Genomic DNA, 14,004 nt, shown 5'->3' with positions numbered 1-14,004 from the left:
AATGGTCCCGACGCGATGCCCCCGATTTCCCATAGGGAACAATGTTAAATGGCTCAATAAACCCAAATCAACAGGGAACAATGTTAAATGGTCCAGAAACCCCCAAAAACACCCCTGAACAGTGAAATGGCCCCCCAAAATTAGTTAACGCCACCCCACGATCAACGTGAACCCGAAGCGTGGCGAGCGCAGCGAGCCCGCGAGGGGCGGCGGTACGCGTCCTCCGACCTTTTCATACCCCCACTATCCACGTCGGCGTGGAGTTGAGAATAGAATAGTGTGGCGAGCGCAGCGAGCCCGAAGCGTGGCGAGCGCAGCGAGCCCCGCGAAGGGACGCGGATACTGTGAGATATTATGAGGGGTGCCGAGAGAAAGGGGTAGGGGGTACAAATTACCCAGGCCAAAGTCTGATGGAAGGGCCCAGTGGGGGCCCCGGGCACCCTCCCCTTAAGTGACAGCAGCAGCTGCAGCTCTTCTCTGCCCAGCACACACTGCTTTGTGCTGGGTTGCAGTGTGGCCATGGAGGTGCTTAAAATACAATATTTTCTCAGGATTTTTTTCTAAGGGTATAATGTGAATAATGTGAGGAGTAATGTACTATTGTGTGATGTAACGTGAATAAGGGACACCATTGCATGATATAATGTGAATAAAGTTGCACTACTGTGTGGCATAATTTGAATTGGGGGTACTATTGTGTGGCCATGCCCCTTCCCAGCAAGAACACACCCCTGTTTGGGCTGCGCCTCGAATGTGTGCACTGTTTCTATTTAAAATATTGCGGGTAGGAGCATCAAAATAATGACTGCTATGATGAGGGTTGATGGTGCTGGGAAAGGGGAGCAGGGTCAGAGGCCGAACTAGTGGCGGTGCTAGGGGGCACCAGCCAAAATCGTGCCTAGGGCATCATTTAGGCTAGGGCCGGCTCTGATCCCAGCAATGGACAAGACCTAGGCTGATTGGTAGAATCCTATAGCAACCTCTTTGGAGACACTAGAAATGACAAGAACAGTCCCATGTTAGCAAACTCAACACTCACTCGAAGGATCTCCCGTGGTGCTTGTTTTGTGAAGAATGTTCTGGAGTGGAGACAGTAGTAAACTTGGAACTGGTCAGTGGCTTTTAATAGTCCTGAGGTCTGGTTGTGTCCAATAGTGCTATGATGGTGCAAAGTTGTAGTCCAGATTAGGCCAAAGTCCAGTGGGTCACAATTGGTGGCTGGGGATAACTACTGATGCGTTTCTCTGGAGGGAACCAGATTTTTCAAAGGACCTTTAACTGGTAGGGAGGACTTCCAACAAGAAGTCAATGCCCGGGGGGAGCTGCAGTCCTGTAGTTCGTAGGTAATATCCACCACTGGTGGCAATGAATTAATCTGACATACAGTACTCGATTTTTCTTGCAAATTTCAAAAATAATATAGTGCTGTATTGTATATTGACCAATACATTGGATACGCTCCACACCTCCAACCGTGCTCTAATACATCCTACCTTGAGGTAGGGGATTCACCTTCCATTGATCTATACTCCATTCAAACACCAGGATTCATCCTTTGGATGTTCAGTACTACATTCATAAAAATAGAGAAAAACATCAATACAGTACTGTATACACTGTTCTCTGGATAGACTTTGCAAGATGGCCCAAATGTGTTTTTCATGAGGATGGGTACTCCGTTGTGTATGTAGGCGTAATGTGAATTGTTCAAAAAAAGATCTCTATTTGGTGGGGTATGTTTGGTCAACATGCAACATGACATTCTTGACATGGTCGCAATGTCCACATGCATGTCAGCATTGATCATGTCCACAGTCATGATGTCTACACAGATGTTATGTTGACATGATAGAGTTACCTAACATCCCCACAGGATAGTTCATCGAGACTGCATTTGTGGCAATTCCCTTTACAGCCGTAGCCCAGCTTAGGCACTGGGGGAGTTATGGATAGGCTGTAAGGTGTGTATGTGTGTGTGTTGGGGGGGGGGGGGGGTGTTAGGGTTAGCCTGTATGGAGAGAGGGTTAGGCACTAAGAGGGGGGATTGATGTTTTGGTGTTAGGCTGCAGGACAGGCGTGTTAGGTTTGGGTGGTGGAGTACGGGGGTTAAGGATTAGACACTAGCGGGAAGGGTTAAGCTGCGGGTGATGGAGGGGAGTGTTAGGGTCAGGGGAAGGTGAGTATGCTGACATCAGAATTCTGAATATTGGCATTCCCATCATCCGTGTGTATCCCCCATCTGCTGCCAATAAGTGTTCAGATGTGTCTGTGTCAGGGAAAGACCAGCTTGGCATGGTCGCATCTGCCGCAGCAAGGCCAATCAAGTGCTTTATTGCAATCAAAATAAGTTATAAGAATCCAGAGTAGATTTAACCCAAAAACCAGTCATTACAATTGTGAATACTGTTCATCTAAAATTATTAAACAAAAGTGAATATTTAGTGTTCTTTTTTAAGTACAAAATAAATGATAGACTGATATTGTACAATTGATCAAGATCTGTAAAAGTCCCTAGTAATAATTCTCAAAGTTTGATTTTTTTAAATCAATTTACCTGTTATTGCGGATTTCCCAGAATGACTAGTCTGCCACTAAATGATTCACGCCAAGTGTGATCAATGAGTCACTTAGTTTAACCATGTTCCTAGGACACGGCCCTCATTCATCAGCCAGGATTGTCGTTTATCTTCTCCGAGACAGATTCTCGGTAACCTTGTAATCGGATCATGTTTCATTCGAAGAAATGGAGTGAAACAGATCAAAATGATTCATTTATTTCCATCCTATATTATCTATAGATTAGGTAGTAACATGGTAAGCCTTCCTGGAACGATTTCAACCGCAATGCATGTTAGCTCGTAGACATTTTTTGGTGCAGTTTATGTTCTTTGAAAGCTTCCACAATTGGAAGGAACATACAAGATTCACCCAGCCGCTCAAGTTTTGGAACAATAAGTTGTTAAAGTAGAGAGAGAGACAACATGAAATTTTCATAGACCAATGGAGCATAGGCATCATGAGATGGGGTTATTCAGAACTGGTTAATGGGTAGGACAGATTAAACTCTTGTTCTAGCTTTTGATGTCATAGAGGCAGTAGCTAGTAACTTTGAACCCCAAAAATGTTTCTGCCGCCCAATTCCCCTACCTCAATACATTAATTATAATTGTGCCTACATGCCCGTTGCCAGCATTTTCATGCTGGTTAAAAGTGGATTTGAGCTTGTTGCCATGGGTTTCATGCTAGTTGCCAGGCATTTCATGCTTGCCGGTGGTGGCAGTGTTCCTGGAATCCTAACACTTCCGGGTAACCCTGTATGGGCTGTGCTTACCTGACAGATGCTAGAGGCCCAGTAGGACCTCAGACATCTGTATCCTCCTGCATAGAGGTTTTTTTATAAAGTCACCTTGGTCACAATTCTTCCCCAATGCGGTGCCTATTCTGAACAATAACTAAACCTTTTGACCATACACACCATACACAAAGTGAATCAACCAAAATCATGTAGCAAATACTCAATCCATAAAAAATACAAACATGGTCAAGAGGTTCAGTTGTTGTTTAGAACAAACACACCAATGGGGATGATATGTAACCTAGAGGGCCTGTTATTGAGGTGCACGCAAATCACACGCAAAGCCGACGTTCACATCGTTGAGTGTTTATTTGCTATTAAGCTTGCCGAGACCCCTAAGGCACAGTTACATACAGGGGAGCTGGTGTCCCGGCTGATTTCTTGGGAAGGTAGGCAACCCTGACCAAAATAGAATAGAAGAATCAACTTTATTGGCCATGTGTGCTTGCGCACACTAGGAATTTTTTGCGGATTACAGTGCAGCATCAAGCAGGGGATGAAGGGGGGGGGGGAGGACATTACATACATTACATGCAGGGGGCACATGCCCGCCGAGCTGCGCAGCGCCTAGGCAGCCATCAACGGCGCCACTGGACATTGCAGCAGCCAGGTGGGTAACAATATGAGCAGGGACAGTACAGTTGTCGCACAGGGAACACATACTCGCCAAGCTGCACAGCGCCTAGGCAGCCATCAGCAGCACCACTGGTCGTTGCAGCAGCCAGATGGGTAACAGTATGAGCACGGTATGAGGAATAGTATGAACAAAGACAGCACAGTTACAGCAGAGACAGTACAGTTATCACACGGGAGACACGGGATACATATGGCTGAGTGCACAGTTCCTAGGCAGCCATTACGGCGCCATCTTGAATCTTCCTGTAGAGCAGCGTGGGTGGTGGAGGGGGCGGGGGAAGAAAGAGTCAGTCAGCGAGGCCAGGGGAGAGTCAGTGGGGGGGTGGGTGCAGCGCCGCCTCAGAGTTACACAGGGCTGATGTGGCCTGCTGGGGGGGGGGGGGGGTTGTCCTACCGGCCTCTGGGTGAATGCTGAGGGTCCCCCTGGCTGATGTGCCTTCAGTCAGCCTCCTGTCCTAGCCGGGGGGAGGGATGGGATGGGTCGCCAAGTGAGCTGGGGCCCTTCTCACCGGGTCTGCTGGTCTGCTTGTGCCCGGCCGATGGAGTTGCCAGGGGCTGTAGCGCACTCCTTCCCTGGCTGGGTGCCTCTCTGGTGTCCTGGGTGTCCCCTGGCTGATGGTGTTTCCGGGGGCTGCGGCGCACTGCTTTCCACGGCCGGGTGCCTCTCTGGCGTCCTGGGTGTCCCCCGGCTGATGGTGTTGCCGGGGGTTGCGGTTCACTGCTTTACACAGCCAGGTGCCTCTCTGGCGTCCTGGGTGTCCCCCGGCTGATGGTGTTTCCGGGGGCTGCGGCGCACTGCTTTACACGGCCGGGTGCCTCCCAGCGTCCACGGCGCTCAGCCTCCTCCTTGCTCCGGCGGCGCACACTCCTCCTCAGCCCCCACTGCCTGGCCGCAGAGCCGGCCCTAGCCTAAATGACGCCCTAGGCAAGATTTTGGCTGGTGCCCCCTAGCACCTCCACTAGTTCTACCTCTAACCCTGGTCCCCTTTCCCAGTACCATCAACCCTCATCATAGCAGTCATCGTTTTGGTGCCCCTACCCGCAATATTTTAAATAGAAACAGCGCACACATTTGGTGCGCAGCCCAAACAGGGGTGTGTTCTTGCTGGGAAGGGGTATGGCCACACAATAGTACCCCCAATTCAAATTATGCCACACAGTAGTGCAACTTTATTCACATTATATCATGCGATGGTGTCCCTTATTCACGTTACATCACACAGTAGTACCACTTTACCTTATGTACATTACTCCTCACATTATTCACATTATACCCTTAGAAAAAAATCCTGAGAAAATATTGTATTTTAAGCACCTCCATGGCCACACTGCAATCCAGCACAAAGCAGTGTGTGCTGGGCAGAGGAGAAGAGCTGCAGCTGTCACTTAAGGGGAGGGGGCCCGGGGCCCCCACTGGGCCCTTCCATCAGACTTTGGCCTGGGTAATTTGTACCCCCTACCCCTTTCTCTCGGCACCCCTGATAATACCACACAGTAATGCCCCTTACACATGACACACATTATTAATATCCTTATAACTATAATGCCCCTTACACATTATGCCAACCTTTATTAATGCCCTTCATACACATAATGACACACATAATGCCCCTTACACATATGTTGCACATTATTAATGCCCTTATACACATGACACACATAACACCTGTTACACATATGTGGCACATTAATAATGCGTTTATACATGACACACATAATGCCCCTTACACAAATGCCAAACACTATTGCACAACCCACCCACAGACAGCACTCACACAGCCGCTAACACTGTGACCTCTGCCTCTGCTTGGATACAGATGTTTCCTCATACATCTTGACTCAATAGGCCATGCAGCTCCTGGCCAGTTCTGCCCGTTGGGTGCCTTTTTTGCTGAAAATTCGTCTTATTCGCATTGTTATGACCAGCACACACAAGGAGCTTCCAATGATTAAAATGATATGCGGCATGCCTATATTCTGTGGCTTTAACTGCATACGGAATGCTATGTTACAGTGATTTCCATGAATACACTATTTCATATGCAGATACAGCCTCACTCACACACATAATATAGGCATGCTGCATATCATTTTAATCAGCAGAAGCTGCTGATGCCCCTAGGCATTCCAAATGCCCTAGGCAATTGCCTAGTTTGCCTATGCCTAAGGCCGGCTCTGGCTGGGATCACGCTGTCATACTAAATGCATTGTGACTTACCTGTTTGAGGTTGCATGGGATTTTATCATTTTATCATGAGTATGTGAATAAATTATTGTATTAATCCATCCCTTGAATAGATTAATTATTCGTCATCTACAAGCTCTGTTAATTACTTTGTCTCTTTTTCAAAAGTAGGCAAGTATGCTCTATACATTATGCTCTTGGCCTAATTCAGGATGGATTGCTAAATTGAGAAAAAGCAGTTGCTGATTTAAATTTCTCCCCTTTAGAATGTAAACTCTCACGAGCAGGACCCTCCCTCCTCATGTGCTTTTTCTTCTCTTACTTAAAACATCTTGATGGCACCAAATCATGCAGGTTTCTGCCACCCTGATTCTTATTCCAGTGTCCCCTGCTGATGCAGCTATGGTTATGTCCCCTGTACTTGTCCTATATTGTGTTCAACTGTAATAGCCCAATGGATTGCGTTTTGTCAACTTAGCCATCCATGCTGAATTAGACCCACTCAATGGGATGCAAGCACCGTGGGACTCAGACATCTCTCCACTGCATCTGACATTGCCGTCACGTCCAACTCAGAACCAGGCCTCTAGACAAGATGGAAAGCATTAAAAAACATTTGTATTCAGCGTATTATTGGGATGTCGTGTTTCTTTTTTAGCAGTTCAAAAACCAATACTATATACAATATATTCTTGTAGGGTCTTGGATTTTTTAACTAGCGTACTGTAGCTTTTTTCCGATCCCATAGTTCTTGCTGCAACTGTAAAACTCATTTTGCCTTTTATAATAATCTGCAATTCACAAGACAGTAGGGTTCCAACTTGGCCAATCTTTGTGCCTTCAATGTGATTACACTCTACTTCAAAACATAATAGAATTCCTTCTATTATCCCCTCAAGCATGCAAATAAAATGCTTTCTTTTCTGGAAAAAAAAAAGACAGCTCTCATAAAAAGTATTACAAGGTATATCACCGGTAATACAACTTGTCTAACAATACTTCTGGGAAAAAACATCAGCCACGTCTACGTCCAATAACGTCTCCCGAAGAAAATGTAACCGGGTTTCTTGTAGCGTATATTCCAAATCAATATCAGAATAAATTAAATTCAGTGGGAAATAATCTGACATTCTGGTCATTTAAAAAAATAATCCTGAAATGCAATGTGACTGCCCAAGTTATTTGTTTTTAATAATAGAAGTATTAGGTATATTTATGGCCATGGTATGGTAAGTCTACTTATTGCCATAGAGCCTCATTCAGGCATGATTGCAGCGCTGCTTTTTTAGCAAATGGACAAATCCCTGCTGCTAGTGGCGTTACTATAGCCCCACAGAAAGTGTGGGCGCCAGGGGTTCTACGGGGCTATAGTTACCCGCTGCCATCTGCCGCAACCTGCCGCCGGCTCATCTGTTTGCGGTCATGGTCTCCATGCTCTCTCCTGCTGCTTATAAAAAGAGACACTCAGAAAATGGCTGCCCCCTTACTGTAGACCATTTTTGTGGATGCTAGAGGAGACCTCTAGCATCCACAAAAATGGTCTGCAGTATGGGGCAGCCATTTTCTGAGTGTCTCTTTTCATTAACAGCAAGATCCAGGAGATCCGGGACGGGACTGCAGACAAGACCAGCGGCGGACGTGAGAGGGGTAAGGCGTGGGGATGGGGGGGGGGGGGGGGGTAAGGTGTGGGGGGTTAACTGTACTTGGGGGGAGTGCTGGGGGCTGGTGCTGCAGGGGGGAGAAAAATGTATAGTTACGCCACTGCTTGCTGCACTGCAGATGGGGCAAATGTAACGGGCAGAGAGAGAGTTAGATTTGGGGAGTTATTTTTCTTCTGTGCAGGGTAAATACTGGTTGTTTTATGCTTACACTGCAATTTATATTTTAGTTTGAACACGCCCCACCTATATCTAACAAAACGTGCCCTGCATTCAGGTATAAATTAAGCCCATAGCCTGGGCCATACATATTGCACCTCATTCAGAGGTTAAAGAGGAGGAAACTGGGTGGAACTGATTTCCACCACTGGTTTGGTAGGGGGAAGTCAGTTCCACCTCCAACACAGCCCTGCACAGTCATTCCAACAGAAAAGCCTGTACCAGTAGCTTCCTTTTCTGGCAAGGTGTATGTGTGATGTCATGTTGCCACTGAAGTGACAAACATATGTAAGGAGTACTACTGTGTAGCGTAACTTGAATAAGGGGCACGACTGTGTGTCATAATGTGACTACTATGTGGTGTAATATGAATCAGGAGCACTACATGCGGTCAATAGGTTTGTGCTGTATGGTGTCATTTGAATTGTGGGCACCTTTGTGTGACCACACTCCTCCCTTGTGAGACCACTGTCCATTTATAAAGTATCGCGGTAGGGCACAAACTTGCAGTTTGTAGGGTGTGCTGAAAACCCTTTGCACTGACCAGGGCTCAGTTTAATGGGGTGTATGTGTGTGGGGGGGAGAATGAGTTCCACCACCTCTCCAGGACCACTTTAAGCTCTGACCCCATCCAAAAATTTCCAAAAAGTAGCCCCGTTACCTGCCCACATCGCTAACCTGTCCCCTTCTACCTCATAACACACCCACACCACCAGTCTGTCAACCTCGACCCTCTCCCAGCCACAGGTGGCCCCACAGACACACCAGCCCACCAGGGGTCTTCCCTTTGGGCTTCTTTGCCAATCTGCCCCTGACCCCATCACATACTTGCCTGTAATCCTAAAACATATATTGGAATACATCAATAAGTCACCCTCCCACATTCCACAACTTCCTATGTTAAGAGGAAGTACGATAAGAGGATACTCAGAGATGTGAGCCATCTTGGTCCTGTCCTCTCTTGAAGTACCCAGTAGGGGATATATTATTACAATATTAACATTGCATGGGAGCCAGTATTTATTCCTTTCTCAAGGACCGGTGAAGTATATGGGTCAAATGGGGTTGTCACACAGGGGTCACAGTCTGGTCACCACCAATGGAACAAATGACTGCCCTAATGACTAGGGATCCAACATTGGTTATGTTTCTGTCAGTGCTCGCTCTGCTGCTCTCCATACTGTGCTGACTGCCAGGACAAATACATTTGAAATTCCTGAGGTTCTCTACAGTAGGGATTGTCCACACAGTCCATGGGACACACTGTGGTAGTACTCGGAGGACTCAGAGGTAAAAACGATGGGCATCTGGTAAGTTTGGAACGGGTGGATTTCAGGGTGACAATGCTTCCGGTCAGTTGGGGAAGGCCATTAACCATTGATGATTCCAAATCACTGATGTTCTATGGGCGATGATGAATATTTTTGTCATCGATCGTACAGCCAGATGGTTTTCTATCATCTATGGAACAGGACCTCCCTATGGTTCTTTTTCTTTTCTATAGCGTGCCAGAACATGGGGCATAGTTTCACTCCACAAAATACAAAGTCCCAGCCCAAGGTTCTGATTGGCGCATGGACCAGTCAGTGAAACCATTGATGGCCACTCATTGCGTATGTTGCAAACCAAAGAAAGATTGTCACGTGCCATTTCACAATCAATGGAGACAAAACTATCAATGGCAAACACACCAATGGCCATCCCTAGTGTCGATCCTGTCCCTTAATATGTGACCTAATGTGAGGCCACTGGGACCAGGAGACCTGGTGGCAATAGCTAGGTGCCTCAAGGATTCTCATGGAGGCTTTTTGGCTGCTTGCTGCCAAAACTGGGCAGAAGATGAATGAAGGTGTTTTCTAAACTGCAGTATGTCATTTACGGCATCCTGCTTGCCAAATTCAGGTGCCATGGGCAGTGCTGCCTCCCAGTCCCAGCGCCCTTGGAAGCTGCACCACATTTCCAAGGAACAAGGGGTGTGTGCTGCTGTATACTGAGTGGCTGGAGTGGACAGGTATCAGCTTGTTCAGTAAACAAGGAAGCAGGGGGCGTCCGGAGATGTTTGCAAATGAATGCAGTTATCAGCCCCACCTCTTGGAATTTTTTTTATAGAAATATTTCTCACTTCTGTGTAGGAAATAACAATTTGTTACTGACACATACAATATAAGGAGATATACAAAGCATGGCACAGTATCTATTAACAGCTATTAGCACTGCAGAAATACAATTACTCTCTAAGGATAAATAGAAGATGCTCAAGGACTTTAAGTCAGGGAAATGTTACCTTGGATAGCTGAAAAGGATATAACCGGGAAATAAACATTAAATATCCAAACTGTCATCAACTGCACCATAAGTGGTGTAATAATGTGAATAATGATGCATAGCAGTAGTGGGTGATGCAGTACATATCGTAGGACAGTCTAATCCGGGAAGGGGTACTGTAAAGGAGTTGAGGATGTCACCAATCCCCTTGACCTGAAGACACCTTAGAGTTATTATAAGCCAACAAACCTATCAGTATGCTTTTGGACTGTGTAAGGAGACCCATGCAATCAAGGAAGAGAAAAAAAATGCGTTGAAAGAAGAGTTTTCCATATTCCTGTCCTCCAATGAGGCTTCATGCCCTATCCCAAGATGGCCACCAAAACCTCTATTGAGCAATGTAGATGGAATAGCTATTGCTCCTGCTTACATGGTATCAGGAAAGTACATTGGTATGTCCCGAATAAGGCTCCATGTCTGGAGCCATCTTGGAACTGTGAGATAGACTGTTTTGGAGCATCACAGTAGAAGATACAGGACTTCCACTTAGCTCCAGAGACTTCTGGGTTGTCCCTGCCCCACTACCTGTTTGCAGCATACGCTGGCTAGTAAGCTATGTGAAACCCTGCTCTGCTTCATCACCGGTGCACTTGTATCATTGTGCATGTAACAGTGAGTACCTGCTCGCTATCAATAAACCAATACCGCTGGTTAAGTAAATATGCTGCTGATAGTAAATAACTATGCAATATCAAGACCAAGACACACAAAGGGCCTGATTCAGTAGCAATCGTTAAACAGTGGTTGTTCTTTTAATCATGGGCAAGAACCGATGCCACTGATGACTAACTTACACAAACAACATCACCATCATCAGCATCCTCATTAGCGTCAGTTAGTAAACAAATATCCCTCTCATCCTGTTGCACTTCCACACTAGCATCTTCAATTTGTCATCATCCTCATCTTTATTTGTACTGTTCATGCCCACATTTGCAGAGTATGCAGAGATGTTGGAAGGAGGCTTCTCTACGAGTACCATATCAGAAATGGCAGACTTACATTGTGATGTTTCTGAACCCACAGTTTGTTTTTCAGCTTAAGGGTGATATTCAATGCAGGGTCACGGCTGTTGGGCAGCCGTTACCCTGTTCCGTTCTCAGCCGGCTCAACACTGATTTGGCAGGTGGGATTCAATGTCCCACCTGCTGAGTGCTGAGAAGGGTCTGGAAATAATCGAGCTGCGACTGGGAGCTCGACAATTCCCAGACGTTCTAAGCAGAACATGCCCGACTGCTTGGAAAGTCGGGCACATTCTGCAAAGATCATTGTTCAATGCTGTCGGCGAAGACAGCATTGAATAGGGCCACGCCGCTATTTTCCCCGTAGGGAGATGGCTGCGGGAAATTGTTTTGTGCTCTGATTTTCCTGTTTTACATTTAACACCTTTAACAAGATGCCTGAGTGACAGCATTTATAGAACCATCAATCACATATAAAGGCCAAGGCCTATGACTCTCCGGTACTTGTGAGTTATCCGGGCTGCCGATTTTGTCCTTAAGTTTAGTTAACTTAAGGACAGCCGACCGACGCGATGCCCGCGATTTAGCCCAAATCGGGGGCATCACGTCGGTCGTGGCCGTTATAAGGGGCCGCGACGCGATGCCCGCGATTTCCCATAGACAGTAATGTTAAAAGACACGATGGACCCGATTTCCCATAGACAGTAATGTTAAAAGACGCGATGGACCCGATTTCCCATAGACAGCAATGTTAAAATAAAATGACAATGTGAAATTGGCCAATATGGCCATTTCACATTGGATATGTTTTAAAAAAAAATGTTTCATGGCCCCCCACCACCGTTTATGCCACCCCGCTATTGACGCCAACCCGAAGCGTGGCGAGCGCAGCGAGCCCGCGAGGGGCGGCGGTACGCGTCCTCCGACCTTTTCATACCCCTACTATCCACTAGGGCGTGGAGTGAGAATAGAATAGTGTGGCGAGCGCAGCGAGCCACCGAGCCCGAAGCGTGGCGAGCGCAGCGAGCCCCGCGAGGGGACGCGGATACCTTCACAGGTATCCGCGTGCCCTTGCGGGCTTCACAGGTGTCCGCGTCCCCTCGTGGGGCTCGCTGCGCTCGCCACGCTTCGGGCTCGGTGGCTCGCTGCGCTCGCCACACTATTCTATTCTCACTCCACGCCCTAGTGGATAGTAGGGGTATGAAAAGGTCGGAGGACGCGTACCACCGCCCCTCGCGGGCTCGCTGCGCTCGCCGCGCTTCGGGTTGGCGTCAATAGCGGGGTGGCGTTAACGGTGGTGGGGGGCCATGAAACATTTTTTTTTAAAACATATCCAATGTGAAATGCCCATATTGGCCAATTTCACATTGTCATTTTATTTTAACATTGCTGTCTATGGGAAATCGGGTCCATCGCATCTTTTAACATTACTGTCTATGGGAAATCGGGTCGGAAATCGGGTCCATCGTGTCTTTTAACATTACTGTCTATGGGAAATCGCGGGCATCGCGTCGCGGCTCCTTATAACGGCCACGACCGACGCGATGCCCACGATTTCGGGAGCGATGAAAAAATCGGCAGCCCGGATAACTCACAAGTACCGACTCTCCTTACCACTGTATATGGTGTATGGCATGTTGCCAATTATATGTTTTCCTGTAGTAGAGACAATTATGACACAATATTTAACATTGTATAAATATTATTTTGATTTCAAATGCTCTTTTTCGCTATGCCCTTCAGCACAGACTTTAGTAGATGTTGAGGTTATAGCATCATCAAAACTGGCGGCAGTCACAGCGCTAGTATTTTGTTACTGCTCCTGCTTTTCTAGCAACTTCCCATAATCCATACTGACTCAAAGCACTTATATTAATGCAATTACTGACCAATATTATAATACAGTGACACTGCCTGTCCCTGAACACACACAAGTTTTATAAAAAAAAAAAAAAGATTTTCTTTTGTTAATAAATGACAACGTCATACTGCATCTCACAGGGCCTTTATTATTAACGCAGTGACACAGCACATACACACACAAACCTTTATTGTTACACAGTGCTACAGCTCACTGCTCTTATAGGCGCTTGGGCACCTAAAGACTGATATTATTTTACAGATACAATGCCTGAACCAGACAAACACACACAAGTTTATTTTTTTCTACGGCATTTCTAATTTTTTTTAGACACTGCTGCAACTGTTGCTGCATTTATAGTAATATGCATAGTAATATGGCACAATGGCACCTTTGGATATTGGCATACACCAAAAACTTTTACTGGTAGTTACAGCACCAGGGTTATTGCTGCCCTATATTAGGAGCTGGAATGCAGGAAGATCGAATGTTTAGAGTACTAGAGTGATACTGAATTGTAACAGAGATGTTGGCGGCCACTATACCGATGCCGGCATCCCAATTGCCGTCAGAAGACTGGCACTGCATCCTCAAAATGATTAAGATGCCAACTCCGAAATAACAACAGCCTGATCGATGAGTATGCGGGGGCAGTAGCGTGCTGGTGGCGTCCCAACAATAAGCTGTTTCCCCCCAAACTGGGGGATTTGCCAGTGACGTCAGACACCGGATCCACCCCCGGCCAATCAGCAGCCGGTTCCATAGGGATCCCATGTTAAAGTTTAACCTGGGTGACTATGGGC

This window comes from Crinia signifera, chromosome 5, assembly GCF_055691185.1.
Source record: "Crinia signifera chromosome 5, ASM5569118v1, whole genome shotgun sequence".
NCBI classification, from domain to species: Eukaryota; Metazoa; Chordata; class Amphibia; order Anura; family Myobatrachidae; genus Crinia; species Crinia signifera.
Note: the sequence above shows the minus strand (reverse complement) of the source record.